This window comes from Gossypium hirsutum, chromosome D02 (assembly GCF_007990345.1).
Source record: "Gossypium hirsutum isolate 1008001.06 chromosome D02, Gossypium_hirsutum_v2.1, whole genome shotgun sequence".
NCBI classification, from domain to species: Eukaryota; Viridiplantae; Streptophyta; class Magnoliopsida; order Malvales; family Malvaceae; genus Gossypium; species Gossypium hirsutum.
In genome coordinates, this window is record NC_053438.1 from 15282888 (window position 1) to 15307264 (window position 24377).

The 24377-nt window shown below is 34.5% G+C and overlaps 1 pseudogene; it reads left to right on the plus strand.

Moving 5' to 3' along the window:
* The first annotated feature begins 14458 nt into the window (after nt 1-14458).
* LOC107907985 (uncharacterized) lies at nt 14459-23433 on the plus strand (annotated as a pseudogene).
* Nucleotides 23434-24377: the final 944 nt, after the last annotated feature.

The following is a 24377-nucleotide window of genomic DNA, read 5'->3' on the forward strand; positions in this document are numbered from 1 at the left end:
GCTAACGCATCGCATCCTCAAGCTCCCACGTGGCCTCCTCAGTGCTATGATTTTGCCACAGAACCTTCACTAAGGGAATAGAATTTTTTCAAAGGACCTTTACATCACGCTCCAGAATCTAAACCTCCTCGAAGGTCAAGTCTGGCCTAACATCAATCTCCTCAACAGAAACAACATGCGTGGGATCAGAGTGGTAGTGCCTCAACATCGAGACGTGAAAAACATCATGAATGCGGTCTAACTTCGAAGGCAACTCCAACTGATAAGCAACAGGTCCCACACATTTCAGAATGCGGTAAGGTCCAATAAACCGAGGGCTCAGCTTGCCCTTGCGACCGAACCTTAGAACCTTTTTTCATGGCGAGACCTTGAGAAAAACTAAGTCCCCCACAGAATACTCGATCTCACGCCTCTTCACATCTGCATACAATTTATGCCTATTAGATTCAAACGATCCCAAATCAATCTAACCTTATCCTTTGTCTCGGAGACCAATTCAGGACCTAGAACATGTCGCTTGCCCAACTCAGTCCAACATAAAAGAGTGTGACACTTACGACCGTACAGTGCCTCGTAAGGTGCCATATGGATGCTAGACTGGAAGCTATTATTGTAGACAAACTCCGCTAACGGCAAGTACTCCTCCCAACTGCCTCGGAAATCAATAACACAGCTCCTGCACATGTCCTCCAGTATCTAAATCACCCTCTCCGACTGACCATTTGTCTGAGGATGGAAAGCAGTACTGAAGTCTAATCTTGAACCCAAAGCCTCATGAAGCTTCTTCCAGAACTGAGACGTGAAACAAGGATCCTGATCAGAAATGATCGAGACAGGTACCCCTTGCAGTCTCATTATTTTCGATATGTAGAGCTTAGCTAATTTCTGAAGAGAAAATTCTATCCTTACCGGGATGAAGTGAACAGACTTGGTCAATTGATCCACGATGACCCAAACAGAATCATTCTTAGTGGGTGTTAGAGGCAACCCACTAACGAAGTTCATCGTTACTCGCTTCTATTTCCATAACGGTATCTTAACCGGCTGCAGCAAACTTGAAGGTAACTGATGCTCAGCCTTAACCTGCTGACAAGTCAAACAGTGAGCAACGAAGTCAGTAACCTCACGCTTCAACCCTGGCCACCAGTACAATTCCCGAAGATCTCGGTACATCTTGTTCTTGTCAGGACGCATAATATAAAGACTACCACACGCTTCTCTCAGAATCGACTGCCTTAAATCCTCATCATTCGGTATACAAATTCGACCGCAGAAACAAAGTACCCCATCACTGTTTATCCCAAAATCAATAGTGTCACCATTCTCAATATGATAAAAACGCAACCTAAGAAACTTATCCCCCTAACTGTTTACCTCGAATCTATTCAATCCATGTCGGTTTGACCTGAAGTTCTGCCAACAGACTTCCATCGTCGAATAGGCTAAGTCGAACGAACATCGCTATCAGATCGATCATAGCCCTACGGCTCAATGCATCGGCCACCACATTGGCCTTGTCGAGATGGTACTCAATGGTACAATCATAATCCTTAAACAACTCAACTCATCTACACTACTTAAGATTTAACTTCTTCTGAGTGAGGAGATACTTGAGGCTCTTATGATCATTATAGATAATACACTTCTCACCATACAGATAATGCCTCTAGATTTTCAATGCAAGGACTACGATGGCCAACTCTAAATTGTGCGTCAGATAGTTTACCTCGTGTGTCTTAAGCTGACGAGACGCATATGCAACCACCTTACCATCTTGCATCAACACACGTCCCAAATCGACATGTGATGCATCACTATAAACCGTGAACTCCTTTCTAGGTTCAAGTTGTACCAAAACAGGAGCTTCAGTCAGTACAGTCTTAAGCTTCTCAAAACTCTCTTGCTGCATATTAGTCTAGTCAAACGGTACACCTTTACGTAACAGCTTAGTCAATGGTGCTGCGATCAATGAAAATTCTTACACAAACGTTAGTAATAACCTGTAAGCCCTAAAAAGTTACGGATCTCAGACACATTCTTAGGCTACTTCCAGTCCAATACAGCCTCAATTTTTCGAGGATCGACTCGAATCCCCTCAGCAGACACCATATGACCCAAAAATGTTACTTCACGTAACCAAAACTCGTACTTGCTGAACTTAGTATAGAGCTGTTTTTCCCTCAAAATCTGAAGAACAATCCTAAGGAGCTCGTCATGCTCATCCCCAGTCCTCGAATAAACAAATATGTCATCAATGAACACCACTACAAACTGATCCAGGTAGGGCTGAAACACTCAGTTTATCAGATCCATGAAAGTTATCGGTGCATTAGTCAGTCCAAATGGCCTCACTAGGAACTCGTAGTGACCATAACGAGTCCTCAATGCCGTTTTATGCACATCAACCTCTTTAACCCTCAACTAATGATACCCAGAACGCAAGTCAATTTTGGAGAACACAGACGCCCCTCAGAACTGGTCATACAAATCATCAATCTTCGGAAGTGGATGCTTATTCTTAATAGTCAACTTATTTAGTTGTCGATAGTCGATACACATCCTCATAGATCCATCCTTTTTTTTAACAAATAGTACCGTGCTCCCCACAATGACATACTAGGGTGGATGAACCCACGATCCAATAACTCCTAAATTTGAGCTTTAAGCTCCGTAAGCTCATTCGGTGTCATTCGGTAGGAGGCGATAGACACCGGAGTTATACCAGGAAGGAGCTCTATCCCAAACTCCACTTCACAATTCGGAGGAAAACCCGATAGCTCCTCAGGAAAGACATTTGGAACATCCTTTACCATTCTGATATCCTTAACTATAGAGTCCCCAGAATCTAGAACACTTACATAGGCCAAGAATGTCTCACATCCCTTACGAACCAACTTCTCCGCTACCAGTGCAGAGATCACATTAGATAAGTAGTTCTGACGTTCTCCAATCATGACTACCTCCATATCCTCCTCGGTGATTTTCACCTTCTCGACCAGGGTAGAAAGATCTCACTCCCTCTGCGGAGCTATCAGAACTCTAAAATTATCTCTGAGACCATCCTCAAAGTGGGCACATCACTCATACTCAGATGCCACCATACCTCACGCATAGCAGCTCAGTCTCAGAAACTCGGCCTCATACTCGGCCACTAATTGATCCCCCTGTGTAAGATTCAGAACCTCCTTCCTATGTGCATCCACATAATTAGCTCCAACATATTTCCCCTAGAAGGTGGTCTTAAAGAAATCTCAGGTTAGACGCTCAAGCTGAGTACCCTCCTTAACGGTCAGCAACCACTGATAAGCCTCGTCCCACAGCAATGAGACTGCACCCTTTAATTTCTGCTTAGGGGTGCAATCTAGATCATCCATGATCCTCTCCATGACCTCAACCCAATACTCAGCCACATTAGGGGTGACCCCAGTGACACCCCTGAAGAGCTCAGCTCCATTGGACCGGAGTCATTCCATAACCAACCCTCGATCCTCAAATCCAGTATTAGGCCCAACGACCCTTTCCAAAATCCCTAACATAGCCTAGGACAATGAATCGTCCCCAACCATTCGATTTTGAAACCCAATCTCAGTAGCAGGTGACACTGGCGTCTCACTCGTATCTAAATTTGGAATGCTGCCCAATGACAAGGACTCAGCTTTATCCCCTCTACGGCCTTTACCTTGGCCTCTAATACCCCGTCCACAGATACCTCGTGTGCTCATATCCAATCAAATTTATCTAGTATTATAATTTTTATGAATCAGTTACAATTTCAATATCTATTAGTAGATATTTTATGTAAAACAGTATTAGAAGTTTAGAGTTTATTATCACGAATCGCAGACTTACTACAGTTTTTAGTTTTGCTACTGTTTTCAGTATACACTATCTACAGTGTTCTCAATACAGAATACTACCTATAGTAGTTTCAGAATATGCTACTAATATTTTCAAAAACTTATCAAAGTTTTTAGAACACTTACAGAATCGGCGCCAGAGATTTGGTGTACCACATACTCAGTCAAAAATATTTCAAACCATTTAAAAAATCATCTCTTTAAAACCAAGTTTTAAAACCCAAATCTACAGTCGAGTTTTACAACTTGACTATGATACCACTAAATGTAACACCCCAAATTCGGCCTAGACGTTATGGCTGAATCTGGCGATGTCATATGGAAAGGGATTTAAAGACAAGATTGGCGAGTTTAAAAACTGTTACAGTAAGTTAGCTTTTATTTAATTCGAAAAAAAATTAGTTGATTTGCTTTAAAACTTGTCTCTTAGCAGAAGCTTTTGTAACCAATTAATTTAGGGAAAATCGTTTCTATTTACAAAAAACCTTAGTTTTTAGAAAAAACCGTATTTTGTGGAGTTGCAGTTTTTAAAAAAATCCATAAAAACAGTATAAAGTCTCAATTTTAAAGCCAACCAGTCCATAGTCCAGAAGATACATCAAAAACCCCAAATAAGTAATAAATTCTAGGCATTAACAGAAAATAGTCTAAAATTTACGTGTGGCCACCGTCAAGTCCTCTGCTGTACTGACCCGTCAAGTCTGGGGATTACCTGTACAGATTAAACAGAGAAATGGTAAGTTTTTGCAAACTCAGTGTGTAATCCCCACAGAAAACATGCATACAGATAATCACCAGAATTCAGTTAGATACAGTCTGGGACCCATGCCCATCACAGAATCAGTTTAGGCCTTAGCCCATTCAGACACAGTCTTAGAAATACATTAGGGTCTTTACCCATTCAGATACAGAATGCAGATACAGTAAATCAGAATCCTACCCACCAGCCTCTACACACCATCTCCATCCAACCCTACGCACCATGTGGGGATTCAATCAACCCACCCATCCCTACACACCATGCTGTACCAAAATGCGGCACATAATCAAAAGGTTGCAGTTGAGCTGCCAGATAACAGGCTTAATAGCCTTTCAGACACTTCCTCCAAATATCATCAACCCACCCCGATGCAATGCAACAAACAAAATATGTCATGCCATTATGCAATTAATATTACATACATTTAGATATCATAATTCAAGTTCGCTATAGAAATCAGACAGATAGATCACATATATAGGGGTCTAAGTAAAGCTTACCGACCCTATAGTAGGTCCACAGTCGACTAGGGAGACCTATGCAACCTTACTGAATTTTCAGAAAAATGGGCTCACACGCCCATGTGGCCCACTCGGCCCAAATTGGTTTTGGCCACGTGATCCATTTTTAAAGTAACCCGTGCTAGTTAATTATTCATATATGTTTCCACTATTTACTTATATGTTCCTTCAAAGCTGTCTACTTGAGTCACCCTAATTTATTTATATATTGAGATATAGAATTCTTAATTAAGATCAGCTTAATGTTTTTGAAACTAGACTCAAATACCTTTCTACCATAAATTTTTGAAAATTTTTGGTTCAGCCAATAAGTACTGTAAAATCTTCAAACTTACCCCTGTTCTGCTGTCTGATAGCTTCATCCCTTCTTTTCTAAAAATTAATTATCTCTTAGTACAAAATTTTGATGATGTTTCCATTTGTTTCTAATGAAATTAGACTCATTAATAATTTAAACGTGTAAATTTTAACCCTTAATTATATTTATCCATTTTTTTATGATTTCCAAAGTCAGAAGAGGGAAACCTGAATTCAGTCTGACCTTGTCTCACAAATTTTATTATACCTCATGATTTACAATTTCATTGCTTACACCATTTTTTTATTAGAAACTAGACTCAATAAGCTTTAATTCCATATTTTTTCATCCTCTAATTCAATTTCCATAATATATGGAAATTTTTCAAAGTAAGCCTATTTCTTTTGTCCAAACAGCAAGCAATTTCTAACTTATTGTGAAAATATGACACAAAAGGGAAACACTTACCGAAACTAAGTGAGCACTAACCGTGTGCGAAAACAAAGGAAAATAAATGGATTAGGGAAAAATCAAGAAGAAGAAAAAGAAGAGAAAGATGGAAAAACTCAGAGAATTTCGGTAAAAGAAGAGGAAGAAGAATAAACGGCATAATTTTTTTTGGAAAAGAGAATCGAAATTCGATTATAGGAAAAAATATAAAATAAAATCCCGATAACCTCTAAAATCCTTTAATCTTCTCCCTTAATTCCCACTACACATGCACTACTCAGAATCCCCCTATTACACAACTCTATCCCGAAATTTGAGCAAAAAAATAATACCCTTGCCTGCATAGGGGTTCGACCACAAGACATCCACCATAATAACACACCATTTAACCATCAGACCAGCAAACCCATTCTAATACAATTTACCCAACAATCAAATAAAAACCTACTAAACAAAAGTAAGGCCTAATTCATACAAAATACCAAAATTTGCCCAAGTGAAGGCTTGAACTTGGGACCTCCTAAACACTTCCAGAACACATAACCACTAAAGCTGACAGATATTTATGTTATATTTTCACAATAATAAAATTAGAAATTTTAGGGCGTTACATTCGACTTGTGCATTGCCAAATCGAAATTGACCCAGGTCTGATTTCCACGAATGCAATTCCCTATCTTTTCAAAACTTACGAACCTCTTTTATACAAAAAAATCGTACCTTTTTCCCTCCTATGACCAAGTTGTCTCCGCTTCAAACGAGTCGACTTCGACTTCTTAACAGACATAGACGTCATGTTTCACCGGTCACTATTGATCCTTCCAAAACATAAAGATTGTCAATCTTTTTACCTTTCATCAAAACGAGAGCCTCACGAGATACCTTAATATCGTCTAACTCGATGTTAATTCTACAACCCTTTAAGTCTAAAATTCCCTATGAGATGAGATTTTTCTTTAAGTCTGACACATGCCTAACATTTGAAAATGTCCTAATTGTCTTTTCGTGCATCCTGATCTGAACGGTACCAATACCGGTTACCTTACTGGGTGAATCATTCCTCATGCGCACAACTTTACCTTCAATTAAAATCTATGTGAAGAACTAGTCCCTGTTGGAAAACATATGGAAAGAACACCCTGAATCCAGAATTCACTCAAATGTAAGCTTGGAGCTTTCACTTGTTGATACTAACAAAAAAATCATCACCCTTGTCATTGGCCAAATTAGCACGAGCTAAATCTTCCTCCTCACTTTTAGAAGCCCTTTTATTTCGCAGTTTGTAACAATCTGTCTTGACGTGACCTAACATCTTACAATAGCGACATCTCCTGTCTCGCTTCCTTGATGCTACCAAAACCGAGGCTTGTTTATCTGACTTGCTATCCGAACTAAAGTCATTGTCAAGTTTGTGTTTACTCAACAGATGACCCTTTACATCCTTGAATGAGAGATTATTTCTACCATAAATCAGGGTTTCACTAAAAGACTTATATGAATAGGGTAAAAAGCACAATAATAGCATAGCCTGATGTTCATCATTAATCTAAACCTCAACATTCTTTAAATCATTCAAAAGATTAATAAATTGATTGATGTGATCTCTAAGGTGCTCACCTTCATTCATGCAGAACGTGTACAACCGTTGTTTCAGCATTAATCGGTTAACTAGAGACTTTGTCGCGTAAAGGGTTTCTAACAATTTCCATAAGGTGAATGTCGTTTTCTCCATCAAAACCTTCTGCAACACATAATTTGTTAGACATAATTGAATCATGGATAGAAACTTTTCATCTAACCTATCTCATTCTAATTTATCCATGTCTGTAGGCTTCTTCTCTGTAAGGACCTTCTCAAGATCGCCCTGAATCAAAATTGCTGTCATCCGAACTTGCCATAAATTGAAATTTGTGATGCCATCGAACTTATCAATATCAAACCTTATTGATGTCGTATCTGAAAGGATTGATTGCGGAAATTGAACTAGCTCTGATACAAGTTTGTTAGGGATAAACTCGATTTAAGCAACAAACAAGTAAAATAATGAAGAAATTGAAAAAATCGAACACAAATATTTTATGTGAAAAACCCCTTCCGAAGAGGATAAAAAACCACAAGCAAAGATATTTCACTAAAACGGTAAAAACGAATAGTACAAAAGATGGAGATAAAACTAAACCCCAAAACCCGAAATAAGAACCTTTAAAACGTAAACACAAAATTCTCTGAAAGCTTGTCAAATTTAATACCTAAATGTGTAAGGGTTACCTTTCTAGGGAATGACATATTTATAGGCTAAATTTGTAGGTCAAATAATATTAAAATAACCTACATTAATCAGATTTTATGTGGGAAACTAATATTAATATAACCTATACTAATCAGAGTTTAAGTGGTAAACTAAAACAGAATTTAATTGGGAGAAGAAAAGTCAAAAAATACGAGACATAACTCCACATATTTAAAAAAACTATAAAAATGTATATATTAAAAACATTTATATCCATAATATATTTTTTTTATTTAGGTGCTCTATGTAAAGGTAAACAGTTGACGATAAAATCTACTTCATTCACATGGGTGGGGATTGAACTCCCAACCTCATAGTTAAGGGATAATGTGAGCAACTACCACACCACATCTCATGACTAATCTTTTAACATTCTCTAACAACATTTGACTTTTAATTAAGAAGGCTAAACGATACAGTTAGTCACTCAACTTTCATAAGTTTTCATTTTGAGCATAAAAAATAAATAAAAAATCATTTTAGGCAATGTTGTTAATAATCGTTTTCATTTTAGTCACTTGTTAATTTAGGGTTAAGTAGTATTATTTTACATTCATTTTAGTCATCCAACTTTAGTAGATTTTTATTTTGGTCACTAATTTCCTTTCTTTAGAATTAATTTTATTTTTTCAAAAAACCGATCTTGCGTTTTTATAAGGAATTGAGTGATTTAGCGTAAAATCCAAGTTTTCCTTTATAACTTCCCCAGTAAAAACTCAATTTTTCCCTTTTTAATGAAAAAACTAAAATTAATTCTAAAAAAAGGGAAAAAATAAATGAAATTTAAAAATGTTATGAATATCTTATTAAGTGGAAGTCCATCATGATCAAGATAAATTTTGAATGTACTTTAAATTCTAATAGTTATTAGAATTAGATCTCTACTTCTTTTATACTTCTTATGCCTATAAATAGAGACTCTGATGAAGTATTGTAATCATCCATTTGATCAATAAAGTACATTCTCTATTGCTTTCATATTTTCTTTATTCTTTATTCTCTCCATCTCTTTATTTTATAACACGTTATTAGCACGATGATTCTCTATATTTTTCAAAATCTTTCGAAGTCATCCCACAAATCAAATTATTTTTCACCTTAAACTTTCATCCTTACAACTTCATCTTCAGGATGTTGAAAGATTCAATCTTAAAATGGATTATGGTTCTTTTTCTCGATCTTTGATTTATTGTACAAACATGGGTTAAGTATAGATTTCGTAAGAAATTTTTATATTTCGACCATATTTTCTTTTTCAATTAAGGTATGACTACTATTAATTTTTATTTGACATAAATTTCATATTTTGATGGTATTTGACTTTTGCCTTTCTAGGTTGAATTTTTTTTATGTAAAATACATAATTGTTGATTAGATATGTTTGCTATTAATATGATATGTTTTCTCTATTTTTCTTTTTTGGTAAATAATTCTTTTCGAAGTTTTTTTTAATTAAGTTATATTTTGCATAAATTTTAGATGTTTTGATTATTAAATTCTTGTTATTAAATATTCTTGAAATTTTAATTATGGTGGAAAGTGTTATTAAACCTACCATTGTTGATTAAAGGGAAATTTGATAGGATCTATTGAGTCTTATTAACTTGCTAATGTTGAATGATTGTATGATATCTTTTAAATTGAACTTATAAATATTTTATTAGAGCAAGATAAGATTTTATAACATATATGTGGTATTGAAATTTGGTACAATGTGTATCGGATAATTTTCAAGCATCGTACATGAAAATTTTGATTATTTATTAAATGATTTTTACTATTAGGTTATAAATGTTATTACGAAAACAAAGTTGTTTTACTACTTGTAATAGTGCTCGTGATAATAGTCAAGGTGATGACGATGATATTAAAAATCTTCAAGTATATTTTACTATGTTTTATTTATTATATCATGTTTATTATAATTGAAGACTAATCATGACAACATTAATAGATAGATTTTGATTTGAAATCTCACACATGTTTGCGATGGTGATTATGAAATAAAGAATCTATTGGGATGTTTATATGTCCATCCTACTAGATTTGTTGCATTCCCCGAAATGAATGTAAACATAAAGAAAATAAAAGATATGCTCATGGACCACTAAAAGTGGGAACATAGTAATGAATAAGAGAACAATGAGAGTTCTCAATATAACTTTTCAAAGGGTAAAGATAACTTATGTTATCAATGTGATATGAAATATTATTGGTTACATATGTGGTGTATGCCCAAATATTTTGTCTTTGTTAATATTCTTTAAGGAAGGATATGAGAATGTAGTAATGAATTTTATCATTACAGATAGAAAATATTTATCTTATTTAGTACTGAAATAAACAAATATATTCTAATATTTGATAGCACAAAATTAGTTGAAATCTCCAGAAGAGCTAATATATCAATATCTAAAAAGCACAAAGTTTGTGGTGGTTAATGCATTAGTTTTAAAAGATATTCATAATGGATCTCATATTGAAATTGTGAATGAGAAAAAGATTATATTTCATATGAATCAAAAGAGGATTGGGTTATTTATATTTTGAATCAAACTCGGGACCTCTCGTACTCTAAGCGAGAATCATACCACTAAACTAAATGTCTTATATTTGAATATTTTGACATATTCCATGAAGCGAATGTTACATATAATTGTTTGAAAATTATATTTATTTATCGACTTAATGGCATTATTGACTTCACATTGATTTAGACATTTCCAGTAGTAAATGTCACAATAGTATTTATATGTGGATACAAAATAAAAAGGATGACAATAAAAATATCAATTGTCAAAATTTATATTTACATTATTAGTACAATTGAAAAACATGTTAGAGTAAACCAGAAGTTTGCTAATGCAAATACATTTACTATTTGGTGTGACTAGTTAGACCATCTTGTATCATATATGATGCAAAAATTAATTGAGAATTTATATGGACATTCATTAAAGAACTAGAAGATTCTTTAATTTAAAGAATTCTCATTTGTTATTTGTTCTCAATGAAAATGGATTCTTAGAAACTCACTAGCTAAAGTTGAGATCTAATGTCTTACATTTCTAAAATGAATATGGGCCCATTCATCGACCATGTGGATGGTTTTGATATTATATGATTTTGGTAGATGCATCTACAATATAATCGCATGCGTTATCAACTCGCATCCTGTCGTTTGCGAGATTACTTGTTTAAATAATTAATTTCATATTAAGTAATTAAAACAATTCATCTTGCTAATGTTGGTGAGTTTATGTCATAAGCTTTCAATGATTATTGCATGTCAATTGGGATAAAATTTGAACATCCTGTAGCTCATGTTCACACACAAAACGATTTAGCTAAATCGTTTATCAAACACCTCCAACTAATAAGTAAATTATTTTTTATGAGAACAAAACTTCCTATTTCAGTATGAGATTGTATTGATTTATATGTTGTACGTATCAAGCCAATAAATTATAAATACTTACCATTACAATTGATTTTTGGTCAAGAGCCAAATATTTCCCATCTTACAATTTTTGGATGTGCGGTATATGTTCCAACTGCTCTACCACAATGCACAAAGATGGGTCATAATAAGAGATTGAGAATGTATATTTATATAAGTCTCATTATAATATTTTTGAGCTATTAATTCGATATTTAGTTATGACATGAGTTGTCCGTTTTCCCAACATTAGGGGGAGAGAATAAAAAGTTGGATTAATAAAGTACTTGAAATGAATTCTTAATGTCTAAGATCCTCGTACAAAACTATATGAACCAGAAGTTCAACAGATAATTCATTTTACAAATCAACTGCCAGATTCATTAAATCTCACATACCAACTGAAAATGCTCCAATACGAATTGATGTCCTAATAGGACAAACTGTTAGTGCAAAAGAAAGTAATCCATGCCTGAAGCGTGGAAGACCAATCGATTTCAAAGATAAAAATCCTCGTAAAAGATAAGGAGCAAACATTCAAGATGATATAGTGGAGGCAGGGGTTCCAGAAGAGACCCAAGACACAACTAATAAGTAAAACTCTAGAAGAGATTCAGGTACCTGAAACTGAATTTTAAAAAAATGAAAATAAGAGATCTCAATAAGTTATGTCAATTCGAGAAAATGTGAAACCGAATAATAAAAGTGGTCGACAATGATTTTGCATGCAATATTATTATTGAAATAATAAAATAAAAGGAAGATCTTGAATAAATCTATTGGGAAATATAGATATGGAATAAATTGATCAAAATAGAAAGACGCAACTCAAGTACAATTAAATTTGTGGAGTTTTTAGACCAGTAGTCTAAATATCTAAAGGTATAAAGCCAGTGAGAGTGCAATTGAAGTAGTTTTGTAAAAGCGGAATAAAAATATGAATTTTTTCACTAAGTCTTGACATTAATTATGAAAAGATATAATATTCTTTTGTGGTGGATGCAATAACCTTTAGATATATTATTAAATTGACAATTCATAAAAGATTTAACGTGCGTCTAATGGTTATTGTTACAACCTTTTATGAATCATTATATAGTAAAGTTTATATTAAAATCCTTGAAGGATTTAGGATGCTAGAAGCATATTGAAATTCTCGAGAAATCGTTCATTTATACGAATTGAAATAATTTGAACATATGTGGTAAATTTCACTTAGTAAATAGTAGTTGAAGAAGGATTAGAAAATGATCCAAAATACCTATTTGTGTTTTTTTTAAAGAATTATGATTAAAGTTTGTTATGATTATTGTTGGATCTCCAAAAGATATCAAAATATATTTCTCCCAAATTTCTCTTACTCATGACTTTTAAGAGAATGGTAATATAAATGCTTAACAATACATTCAAATAGTCATTGAAAAACTAGTATTCAAGATTGAATACAAAGAATATAAGAAGTATGTGATGTTTTCATGAGAGGGAGTAAATACGTGTTGTACTCTTTTTCCTTTAACCGAGGTTTTATCCCATTGGGTTTTCCTAATAAGGTTTTTAATGAGGCAGCATATTATGCGTATTATAGATTGTGTATTTTTTTCATTCATTAGATTTTTATCCCACAAGGTTTTTCCTAATAAGGCTTTAATGAGGCGCGTTATCTACCAAAGGGCATTTAATGGGGAGTGTTATGAATATCTTATTAAGTGGATGTCCATCATGATCAAGATAAAGTTTTAATGTACTTTAAATTTTAAATAGTTATTACAATTAGATCTCTACTTTTTTTTATACTTCTTATACTTATAAATAGAGACTCTGATAAAGTATTGTAAGCATCTATTTGATAAATAAAGTACATTCTATATTGCTTTCTTATTTTCTTTGTTCTTTATTCTCTCTATCCCTTTATTTTATAACAAAAATAGTTTTTTCCTATAAAAAATAATTTTTGCTATAAAAATTCATGTACTTATAAAACTTGAATTTCTCTCTTTTATTGAAAAACTAAAAAAAGAGAATTAAAAAGATAAAATAATTTTTAATTCCCTATAAACCCCCAACTTTTTCTCCTTTATTAGAAAAACTAAATTAAATCTAAAAAAGGAAAACCTAAAGGAAATAATATTTTTTTTCATTAAAAAAAATTCAAGTTTTTACTATAAAATTCAAGTAAAACTTTATAAATTCGGGTAATTAAAATGAACATCAGCAAGTGACCAAAATGAAAATGATTGTTAATAGAAGTGCCGAAAATGTAAATTTTTTTATTTTGGTGCTAACAATAAAAACTTAAGAAAGTTAGACCACTAGCTGTTGAATTTACACAATTAAGAAATAAAATAACGGAGTTTGTATTTGCCACGTAAATTCAGCCGTTACGTTTTTCTATTTAAATTCTATGTAAACGAAGTCGTCTACAATTGAACCGGCATACGGAAACCGAACCTTTATTAGAAAAAGAAAAACCCCATATGTTAGTTGCAGAGGGAAGCTTTTGATTTCAATCCTCTCTATCATTTTTCGGATACAGAGCCGAACAATGCTTCTCAAACTCTTTCTTTTTTAGCTTCTAAATCTGTTTTACTGTAAAATTACTATATTCTAAAGTTGATTTCTTCACTGAACTCTCTTTGTCTTTTTCTTTTAGCTTAAGCTTTCTCTGATATGAAATTCTGAACATATTTTCTTTGTTGTTTCATTTCGTACGCTGTTGTTCATAAGTTTTCTTATTTTATTTTTTTAGTTACTGATTTATTCTTACAAGAGATTTTGACAATTTTGGTTCAGGTAGGATTTAAGAGACAGAACCAAGAACATGTTCACTGAAGGACTTGACAGCAATGCCCTCAAATGGGTTCAAGGAGTGAGTTTTTCTTCTTCTTTTTTTCCGAATTCCATTTCATTTATTAGGAAATCTCATTTTCTTTTTCGTTTTAGCCGAAGGAAATTCCATATTCACATTCTAGCTGAAGGCCTCGAGTTGATCAAATTACCAACATCCGTGCTGGAGGCCGGAATTTCGGCTTACCACCGCCGGGTATATTCAGAAGCGGCCACTTGCTGGAAACGGCAATCCCGGTGACTTCCACCACTTTAACCGGTGATGTTGACGATGACAGCTCCCCCGCTTCTGAAAATGACGTGACTAGTGACTCGGACGAAGATACTGTTTATGGAGTGAGGCATTCTCTTGATTCTTCTCCAGAAGATCAAAAAATTACTAACGGAAGTGGAACTGCTCATAGATATGGAAACCAGGCCCAAAGGCAGCCTCTATATGCCACTTCCAGTGATTATATATATTCAGATGTTAGTTCGTCTCTGGGGACTTTAATGGGAGGGAGAAGAGGGAATCTTGGTGATAGGTTAGTGAAGGGGAATGGGAGATTTCCTGTTGGAAGAGATGGTTTTACAGAAGAGGACAAGTCTTCGGATTCGGCTAGTAGTTCTGAGTTTTCGATTGCACAAGTGGGGCGCATTAATGGTAGAATCTCACGGAGTAAAGCATGTGTTTCTGAAGGGTATGCTTCGAGTGTGCCTTCTCGGATCAATGTTGAAAGTGCTGCTGATAAGGTTTATTTTACTAAACTTTGGTTTGAGTTGTTTTCCAGATTGAGAGTTCGAGGCACAATTCTTTATTTTGATGCCATCTCGATATTGTAACATATTAATTTTGGTAGAGGTAATTGGCGGTAATATTTATATTATAGTATCAATCAGGGCTCACGGAATCACTTGAATAAAAATGCAGGCATAGTAGGAAAGTACATAAAGACTAAGTATGTTAGCTATACATCAGTTCTAGAGTGTGCTAATGTTTGGTGCAAAGGAGAACTGATGCTTATCTTTGGTGGATTAGGGCAGCCTATCATTAGTAGCTATACTTGCTGACTTCAGATGTTTACTACTTCTTCCATAGCTAGTCTTGTTACACTTGTCTGACTTCTGTACATGTAGAACCTTTGGTTTCATGAATGCCTTTAGCGCAATCCCTCAAGATTACTGGTGGTTTTTATAGGTAAAGGGGAACTCTGAACATCTTGGTTTCAAAAATATGTACATTAAGACGAAGTTTGGACATGTACACCTAAATTTAAAAATTCATTTTGAACATTTATGCATACATGCACATAAAGGATATATGCATTTGGCAGTTTGATTATTAATCTCTTCCGTATTATTTGGTCCCTGCTGTGGTTCTTATTGACTATACACTCTGCTCTCACGGAGATGGATTTTGCAGGATTTGAACTCTGGGAAGCTACACCATGAAAAGTTCTCTGATGATGATGTTCCAACTGCACCACCAATTTCTAGTTCAGTACAGAAAGTTAAGCAAGCCACTGAGTGCATTCCAGCGTGTGAAATGCAAAGCACCCAGTCTGCAACTGGTACACATGACCCCAAGGCATTCAAATCCATGTCCAGAGTTAAGCAAGAGCATAATAGCAGCAGCAGAAAATCTGATGAGTTTGTAAGGTTTGTGAAATGGTTTTTCTTGTAAAACACTTAATCTTAAAGCACATCAATCTGTTCCCCTACAGCATATACGATAGGGTGCACATTAATATATTATTTATTCTATATGTTCCCTGAAGTGGTGCTGGTGCAGAGTCTGCCACCAGTCATCAGGCAGTGCTCGCATTCCAAAATTTCATTCGAGGTATCTCAGACCAACATGGACTCACTGTTGATCCCAATGACAACAATTGACCTTTCTTCCTGCAGTTTATTCTGTTCACTAACTGCTCTAAGTGTTTGTCATATCAAAATCAGTGGTCTTGGACCTTGGGAAGCTGTAATTGCCTACGATGCATGTGTTCGGCTTTGCCTTCATGCTTGGGCAAGGGGTTGCATGGAAGCTCCTATGTTTCTGGAAAATGACTGTGCTCTTTTAAGAGATACTTTTGGGTGAGTCTACTCTCTTACTTCATTCTTCTAAACAGTTTATCTTGACCTAAGTTAATATCAAAATTCCTTAATGGGCTTTTGCTATGCTTAGGTATTATTGTAAAAGCAGTTATTTGGAGCTATTAGATTTGGTTCTGCTTAAATTTCCACGAGCAAGTTTCTACTAATTAAATTGGAGTTAGGCATGTCATGTAGCTTCTTGGTTCACTGTCTCTAACTTCAGGTCTGAACTTTGAATGGTAAAAGTTTTCATAATGTTTAGTAGTCCGATCAAATAAAAATTTACACATTACTACATTTTCCATTAGCCTGTTAATTGATGAAAGTAAATCCAGTTCTCAGAAGGAAATGATCTAAAGAAATTGAATTTGGTTCCTTAACTGATATTGGAATGTTTGGTATTGTTTATGATTTGTAAATGAGTATGCTTTATCACTCTATTCCCATTAATGTTTTCTCTTGCTTTCCTTAAAATTTGCATCTGCTGTGTAGATTAAAACAAATTCTTTTGCAATCGGAAGAGGAACGAATCGAAAAACCCACTTTAGATCTTACCAGTGAGGCTGCTGCCCCAAAACCTAAGAAAATTGTTGGCAAGGTGAAAGTGCAAGGTAATTTTTCTATCTCAGATTTGAAAATTTTACTTTTTAGAGTAATTTTCTCTTGGTTATCCCTAATAACTCCTTTGCTCACAGTGCACAAAGTCAAAACAACCCTGGATCCACCAACTGGCTGTAGTATGACATCTCTTAGTCTCAGTGCTCCAAGAGTTAAGCTGAAGACTATTCAGAATCAATTGTCCATTTTTCAGTCAATACTCTCTTCAAGGTGGCAGGCCCTTAAAAATATTCGAGTTGCTTCTGGTTTACCAAATAGTTCTTTCTCACATAAAAGTTTAGCATATATGCATGCTGGAACTCGGTATGTAAAACAAGCATCTGGGCTGCTGAAAATTGGCGTGAGAAGTTCACGCAAGAATTCATCCTCATATGAAGTTATACAAGGTATTGTCTTTTGAAATCCCTTGTTTTCTCATTACTGGTTACACAAAATAGGATCCTGATTAAATGGATTTATTCATATTATCTGTTGACTCAGACTTAAGATGTACTTGTCCTCACTATGCTAAAGCCAATAGATGCCCACATCATTTACAGCAATCACAAAACACGCTAACTCCTTAATATTCAACTGCACATAGTATTTTTTTTCTGAAAGATATGGTTTTTCATTTTAATTGTATATTGCTTTAAGGACTTCTGTATTTACTAGTTTGTAACTAAAACATTTTGATTGTACTTATCTATAGTATTGCTTGGATAGTTGTTTCTTCCAATTTATCTTCTTTTTTAATTATGAATTAACCAACTTACTCTTTAATTTTCCAACATGATTTCCTCTGTCCATACTTGTCATTAGAAACATATGTGTGCATGCTGAGACTGAAAAGCTCAGCTGAAGAAAACAACATAAGAATCCAACCGGGATCTGGTGAAACACACATCTTGTATGTAACTGTTCCCCACCTATCTTGCTTTCGTCTCTAAATTTCTGTTAAGACTGTTACTGACAAGAGAGGAACTGATACATTTTGCAGCTTTCCAGATAGTTTGGCAGATGATCTAATTGTTGAAGTTCAGGACTCCAAGAGGAAGCATTTGGGTCACGTCCTTGTGCAAGTGGCTACTATTGTTGAAGACACAGTATTGTTCGAAAATACTATTAGTTCTACTTAATTTGTAATTTTAGTTGATTTAATAATGCTCATACAAAAGTTGAATGCAGACTGACAAGTTGCGGTGGTGGTCTATTTACCGTGAGCCAGAGCATGAACCTGTAGGCAAGCTTCAACTCTGTATAAACTACTTAACAAGTTCAGATGATAATAGTCATCACAAGGTGAACTAGTTGTGATTAGCTTAAAATTTTAAATCATAATTCTGTAGCTCATATTTTGAAGAATGAAGGTTCAGTCCATTTGTTTTGCTTTCAATTTGGTATTATCGTGTTACATTTTTTTTGTTTAATATAAAAAAAAATTGGATTAATTCTGAAATAGTTTTGTGATATTAATTGCATTCTTTCTTTTTCTAGTGTGGTTCTGTTGCTGAAACAGTTGCTTATGACCTTGTCTTGGAAGTTGCAATGAAGGTTCAACGATTCCAACAGAGGAACTTACAGTTATATGGGTCGTGGAAATGGCTATTAACAGAGTTTGCCTCGTATTACGGAGTTTCTGATGTCTACACCAAGCTAAGGTAATTGAAATTTGTTTTTTTTTCTTTACCTTTTTTGTTGAGAGTTGCAATTCATATTTTAGAAAGTTACTGTTTTGTTCAATGTTTTTAGGTTTGGCATCTGTACATTTTTTACAGGTATCTTTCCCATGTAATGGATGTGGCCACACCTACTGCTGATTGCCTCGGTTTGGTGCATGAATTGTTAATGCCTGTTGCTATGAAAGGCCACAACAAAAGAGCATTGAGCCATCAAGAGGTACTATGTGTTCCACTTTTTGTTTATAATTTCTAATAGTTTTTTCCTTCGTTTAATAAAACAGATGATTGTTTGCTGCTTCACCAGAACCGAATTTTGGGACCAAAGATCAAATCAAGCAGATTCTTTCTCTGGTTTTCGAGAACTACAAATCACTTGATGAATCATCATTCTCAGGCATTATGGATGTGTTCGAGCCTGCAACAGGACTTGTAGCACCCACACTGGAACCTGCAATTAAACTTTATATGCTTCTACATGGTGTATTGTCTCCAGAAGCACAAACAAATCTGTGTCATTATTTCCAGGTTTGAGAATTTAATTTCTCTAATGATACACCTATCTTTCTACATGCCTTGCCTCTACTTTCTAAATATCCATATTTACACAGGCTGCTGCAAGAAAAAGATCTAGAAGGCACTTGGCTGAGACTGATGAATTTGTTACCACCAACAATGAGCCCAATTTTATAGACCCTGTTGCAATGTCTATTGCTTATCAGAAGATGACATGTCTTTGCAGGAACATTAAGAATGAGATATTAACAGATATTGAGATTCACAATCAACATATACTTCCCACGTATGTTCTTCCTTTTGTTGTTTGATTTGTTTTTGCTTGCTCACAAAGTAAATTTTCATTCATATATGCAGTTAGCAGTAATGTTTTGTATCAAAATTGTTGATACACTTTTAACTTTTCAGCAAACCATCATGTATGTATAAACATTTCATTAGGCCCATATATGCAGTTGCATCATTTAATTGTCTTCCTTCTTTGTGCAGTTTTATAGACTTACCAAATCTGTCAGCATCTATATACAGCACCGAACTTTGCAACAGATTACGTGCATTCCTTCTTGCAAGCCCACCACCTGGCCCTTCACCACCTGTGGTAGAACTTGTTATCGAAACTGCTGATTTCCACCGAGATCTTGCCAGCTGGAACATAAGGTAACTTTTTGGTAACAACCATTCTTTTGAGTAATTTCTCTTTGCACTATCGTGAACTTTATTATTTTTCTTCTAGTCATGTGAAAGGTGGAGTTGATGCAAAGGAGGTGTTCCACTTGTACATCATGATATGGATTCAAGATAAGCATCAGTCTCTACTTGAGTCATGTAAATTAGAAACGGTACATTCTTTAAACTAGATTTCCTGCTTTGTAACTCATTAATAATATGGGGCCTACTTGATTTGAGTCAGGAAGAGCATATCATCGTCACCTTCTCTAAGCATGTAATGATACTCTTTATTCTTTTTATATGATTAAAATTGAAGTCCGCAAAATGAAGTCCTAAAATATTTTATTCTAGAAGAATCTTGTAGATTTTATCAAACTGGTCTCCACAGAATTGTTTTTTCATTGTCTGAATACTTGCAGGAGAAGTGGTCAGGAGTTAGAACACAACATTCTACAACTCCTTTTATTGATGAAATGTATGAACGACTCAAGGAGACATTGAGTGACTATGAAGTCATCATCTGCCGGTGGCCTGAGTATATTTTTGTGCTGGAAAATGTACATTATCTACTCATTATATTTCACCTCATAGGTTAACATGCAACAAATATTACAATGCTTCTCCAAATACTAGCTTGTTTTTTTTATTTTTTATTTTTTTTTTGGGGGGGGGGGAGGAAGAGATTTGGAGTTTGCTCAAGTGATCTATTAATCCATGTCATGAATTGTTTAAACAGTTTTTGTTTAACAAGTAATACACTTTGGGCTATGTTTCTATACCAGGCTATTTCAGATGTTGAGAAAGCTATAGTGGAGGCTCTCGATAAGCAGTATGTAGATGTAGTATGTCCTTTGAAGGAAAATTTGACACCAAAGAAATTCGGCCTTAAGTACATGCAGAAACTTACTAAACGATCTGTATGCTCCTATACTGTTCCTGATGAGGTAAGCCATAGAATTTTAGCTAACAAGAATCTCTCTTGGATTTGCATACTCTATGGAGTCTTTTGATTAAAAGCTTGATTGCTACATTCAGCTGGGTATCCTGTTGAATTCTATGAAGAGGATGCTCGATGTCCTACGTCCCAAGATAGAGACCCAGTTCAAATCATGGGGTTCTTGCATCCCTGAAGGTGGAAATAAGGCTCCTGGAGAGCATCTTAGTGAGGTGACAGTGATGTTGAGAACCAAGTTTAGAGGATACCTGCAGGCTGTCATTGAAAAACTTGCCGAGAATGTGAGTGTCATTTTCACAAAGTGGCCATGAATTAGTGTCATACATTTCTAAATGCTGAAATGAATTGTTATATAAGCAAAAATCTTAGACTCCAACAAGAAATAACATCGATGGATAAATTTATTTGTGGGTGTCTATATTCAGACTCAGGTTGTCTATCAAATTAAGTTTGATGCATCAGCAACATCAATGGCTGCTTTTATTTTCCAAAGCAGCAATCACTGTTCCTTTCAGAATTTAATTTCCCCAGAAGGGAAATAGATGAGGATTTAGTTCCCCACCCTCCCACCCTTTCATTCACACACAGACATATCTTTCATTCTATGCAGACTGTATGCATCTGTGTATATTATATGTTCTCAAAGTTTCAATTTCAATCCGAACATGTCTTGATCTATCATTTTAAAGATTGTATCAGTCAGTCAAATTTTATCATTCTAGAAGCAGTACAGTCAATAGTATATACTCGATGTTTCTCATTCAATCATTATGAATTTGTTTGAGTAATATTTTGGTTATGCTGTGAAATTAATTTTCTTTTATTTCCTTCTTTTCTCCAGACCAAATTACAGAACTCGACAAAATTGAAAAAGATTCTCCAAGATTCTAAAGAAACTATGGGAGAGTCTGATATTCGAGTCAGAATGCAGATGTTAAAAGAACTGCTGAGAAGTACAATAAATCACCTTCATACAGTTTTTGAGACTCAAGTTTTCATTGCAATCTGCCGCTGGTACTGGGATCGGATGGCACAAGTAAGTTATAGGTGAATGATGCTGTAAATTGTTTGAAATTTGCAATTCAAGCAAATAATTTGCACAAATTACATGATTTTTTTTTTCGCCATTGCAGGATGTTCTTGGCTTCTTGGAAAACCGGAAAGAATATAGATCATGGTACAAAGGTTCCCAAATCGCTGTATCCGTAAGTAAAGGCCTAACATTCCTTGTTGAAAATAAGATCCTGAATTCGTTACTATAATGTTTAACCAATGGAAGACTTATTGAGCTTTGCATCTCTTAGATGAACATGATTACAAATATTTGCATCATCTTAGTGAACAACAAACAGATCATACACAAACAGATTAAAAATAAACATGAATCAAATGAAATAATAAATTTAGGAGTATTATTACTTTACTATTGTCGAACGCTAATGATGTTTAAACGAGCTTTAAATGATCTATTAATCTTGTAAATAAGCTTATACATGAGCATCGGCAAACTAAACAGACTAATGTTTGAGATCATCTTGTTTAGAAAAATGAGTCCTAAAATTTATCTGAAATCGTTTGTGTAGCTTAATAAATGATTAACTGAATTAATTTTGAAGAGACCAAAATGAAAGGGGAAGACTTTTTTCATTTCAGTAAGAGAAGTAAGAAGTGATGAATTACGTTTACGGTCTGATTAGTCGGTTCTCGGTTAGGTTAGTTCGTTTTCTGATATTTGTGATCTTACCCATAAAGCATGAAACTTTTTTGGGAACATGCTACTGCTGTTCTTTTATAAGCCATCATTAGTGTTAAAACATTGGATTGATGAGACAATATAGATGGGTTGAAATCATAGTATCAGAACGAAAATTCTAAAGGCTTAGGTAAGAAGCTATATTGTTTACTTCAAAAGGCTGATGCAAGGTTTTTCAAAACACGGCATCATAAAGGTATTTTGACTCGGATTATTGGGATATTAAAATGTTTGATGTTATTTCGTTTCTTGATTTGACCAGTGACATCCTCAAGAGCTTCTTCAGTTTAGCCTGTTTTTAACATTGTACCCTGTGTTAATTCGCAGATTCTGGATGATACTATCGCATCACAGATGCAACAGCTCGTCGGCAATGCACTCCCAGCAAAAGACCTTGAGCCACCAAGGTCTATCTTGGAAGTGCGGTCGATGCTCGGTAAGGATGCTTACTACTAGACCATTATTTGTGCAGATTACAATGAGCTACTGGCACACACACACATTAGAACAAATAAAAACCTTAGCTAAGGTTGAAAAAAAATGGAAGATGAAAGTTCCACCAACATAAGATCATCTCAATGACCTTCTAACCCAATAAAAATGAAAAAAAAAAAGAAACGAAAAGAGATGACTGAAATTGCTCATCTCTATATGTATATGATACTTCCTTTGGGGCTATTAGCTCTTACAGTTTTGAATATTTATATATATAATTGAAATTCTTTGCCAGCAAAATTTTTTTTCCTATATGTATGCATGTGTCTACTCTTGAATCTTTTCTTTTCTTTCCTCGCCCCTCTGCATTTTCTCTTGCTCAACATGTTTACAGACTTTCCTTTGTAATCCTAACTTTTCATTTTCTCTATATTGCCCGCGTGTGACATTTGTATCCGAAATACTTTCGGATATGGGTATAGGTGTATAATGACTTAAAAATATGGCATATATCCATGTCGTACACTTATGGCTTACGGCTATGCGCTTCTCCCATAACAAAGGAATAAAGAGAAAGAGATGCGTTTTAAAAATCTTATGAACTTTATGTGGTACCATATGAATAGACTTTAAGGCTTGTAATTCTGAATCTTTGAAAGGGTGGAAATCGGTTGGTTTGCACCACTGATGAATTATGAGTAAAAACACTCGTACATGTAAATTTGGCAAATTATTTACTCTCCAGTTTTTAGCTTACTCGAACCTGTTAAATATTTTTGTTCCAGGAAACATGTTAAAACTGTTATTAGTATGAAACCTTGAATCTGATAATAAAGAGAATGATCCAAATCTTAGTAGAATATCGTTATAAATCTTACAAGAAAATCTCATTTTAAATGTAGGATTAATCCCAACGCGATAATTACCATTGCCATTTGGCTAGAGATTGTCACGTGTTATTGCTAAATTGACATCAATGTTACATTAATACAAATTAACACTATAATAGAATACTAGATCAAGTATCAACTAAATTAAAAAAAAAATTTGAGTATTAACTAAATACTTTAAGACAAGTTAGAGGCAAATTACATATTAATTCAAAATTTTAAATACCAAAATGGAAAAAAGAAGGTATAGTTGGGGGCAAAAGGGAATTATTATTTATCATGCCACACTCTTTCTTACCAAATTTTAGTTATATTTTCCGCATTGTGATCATGTTTTTTGATCTAAGGTTCTTA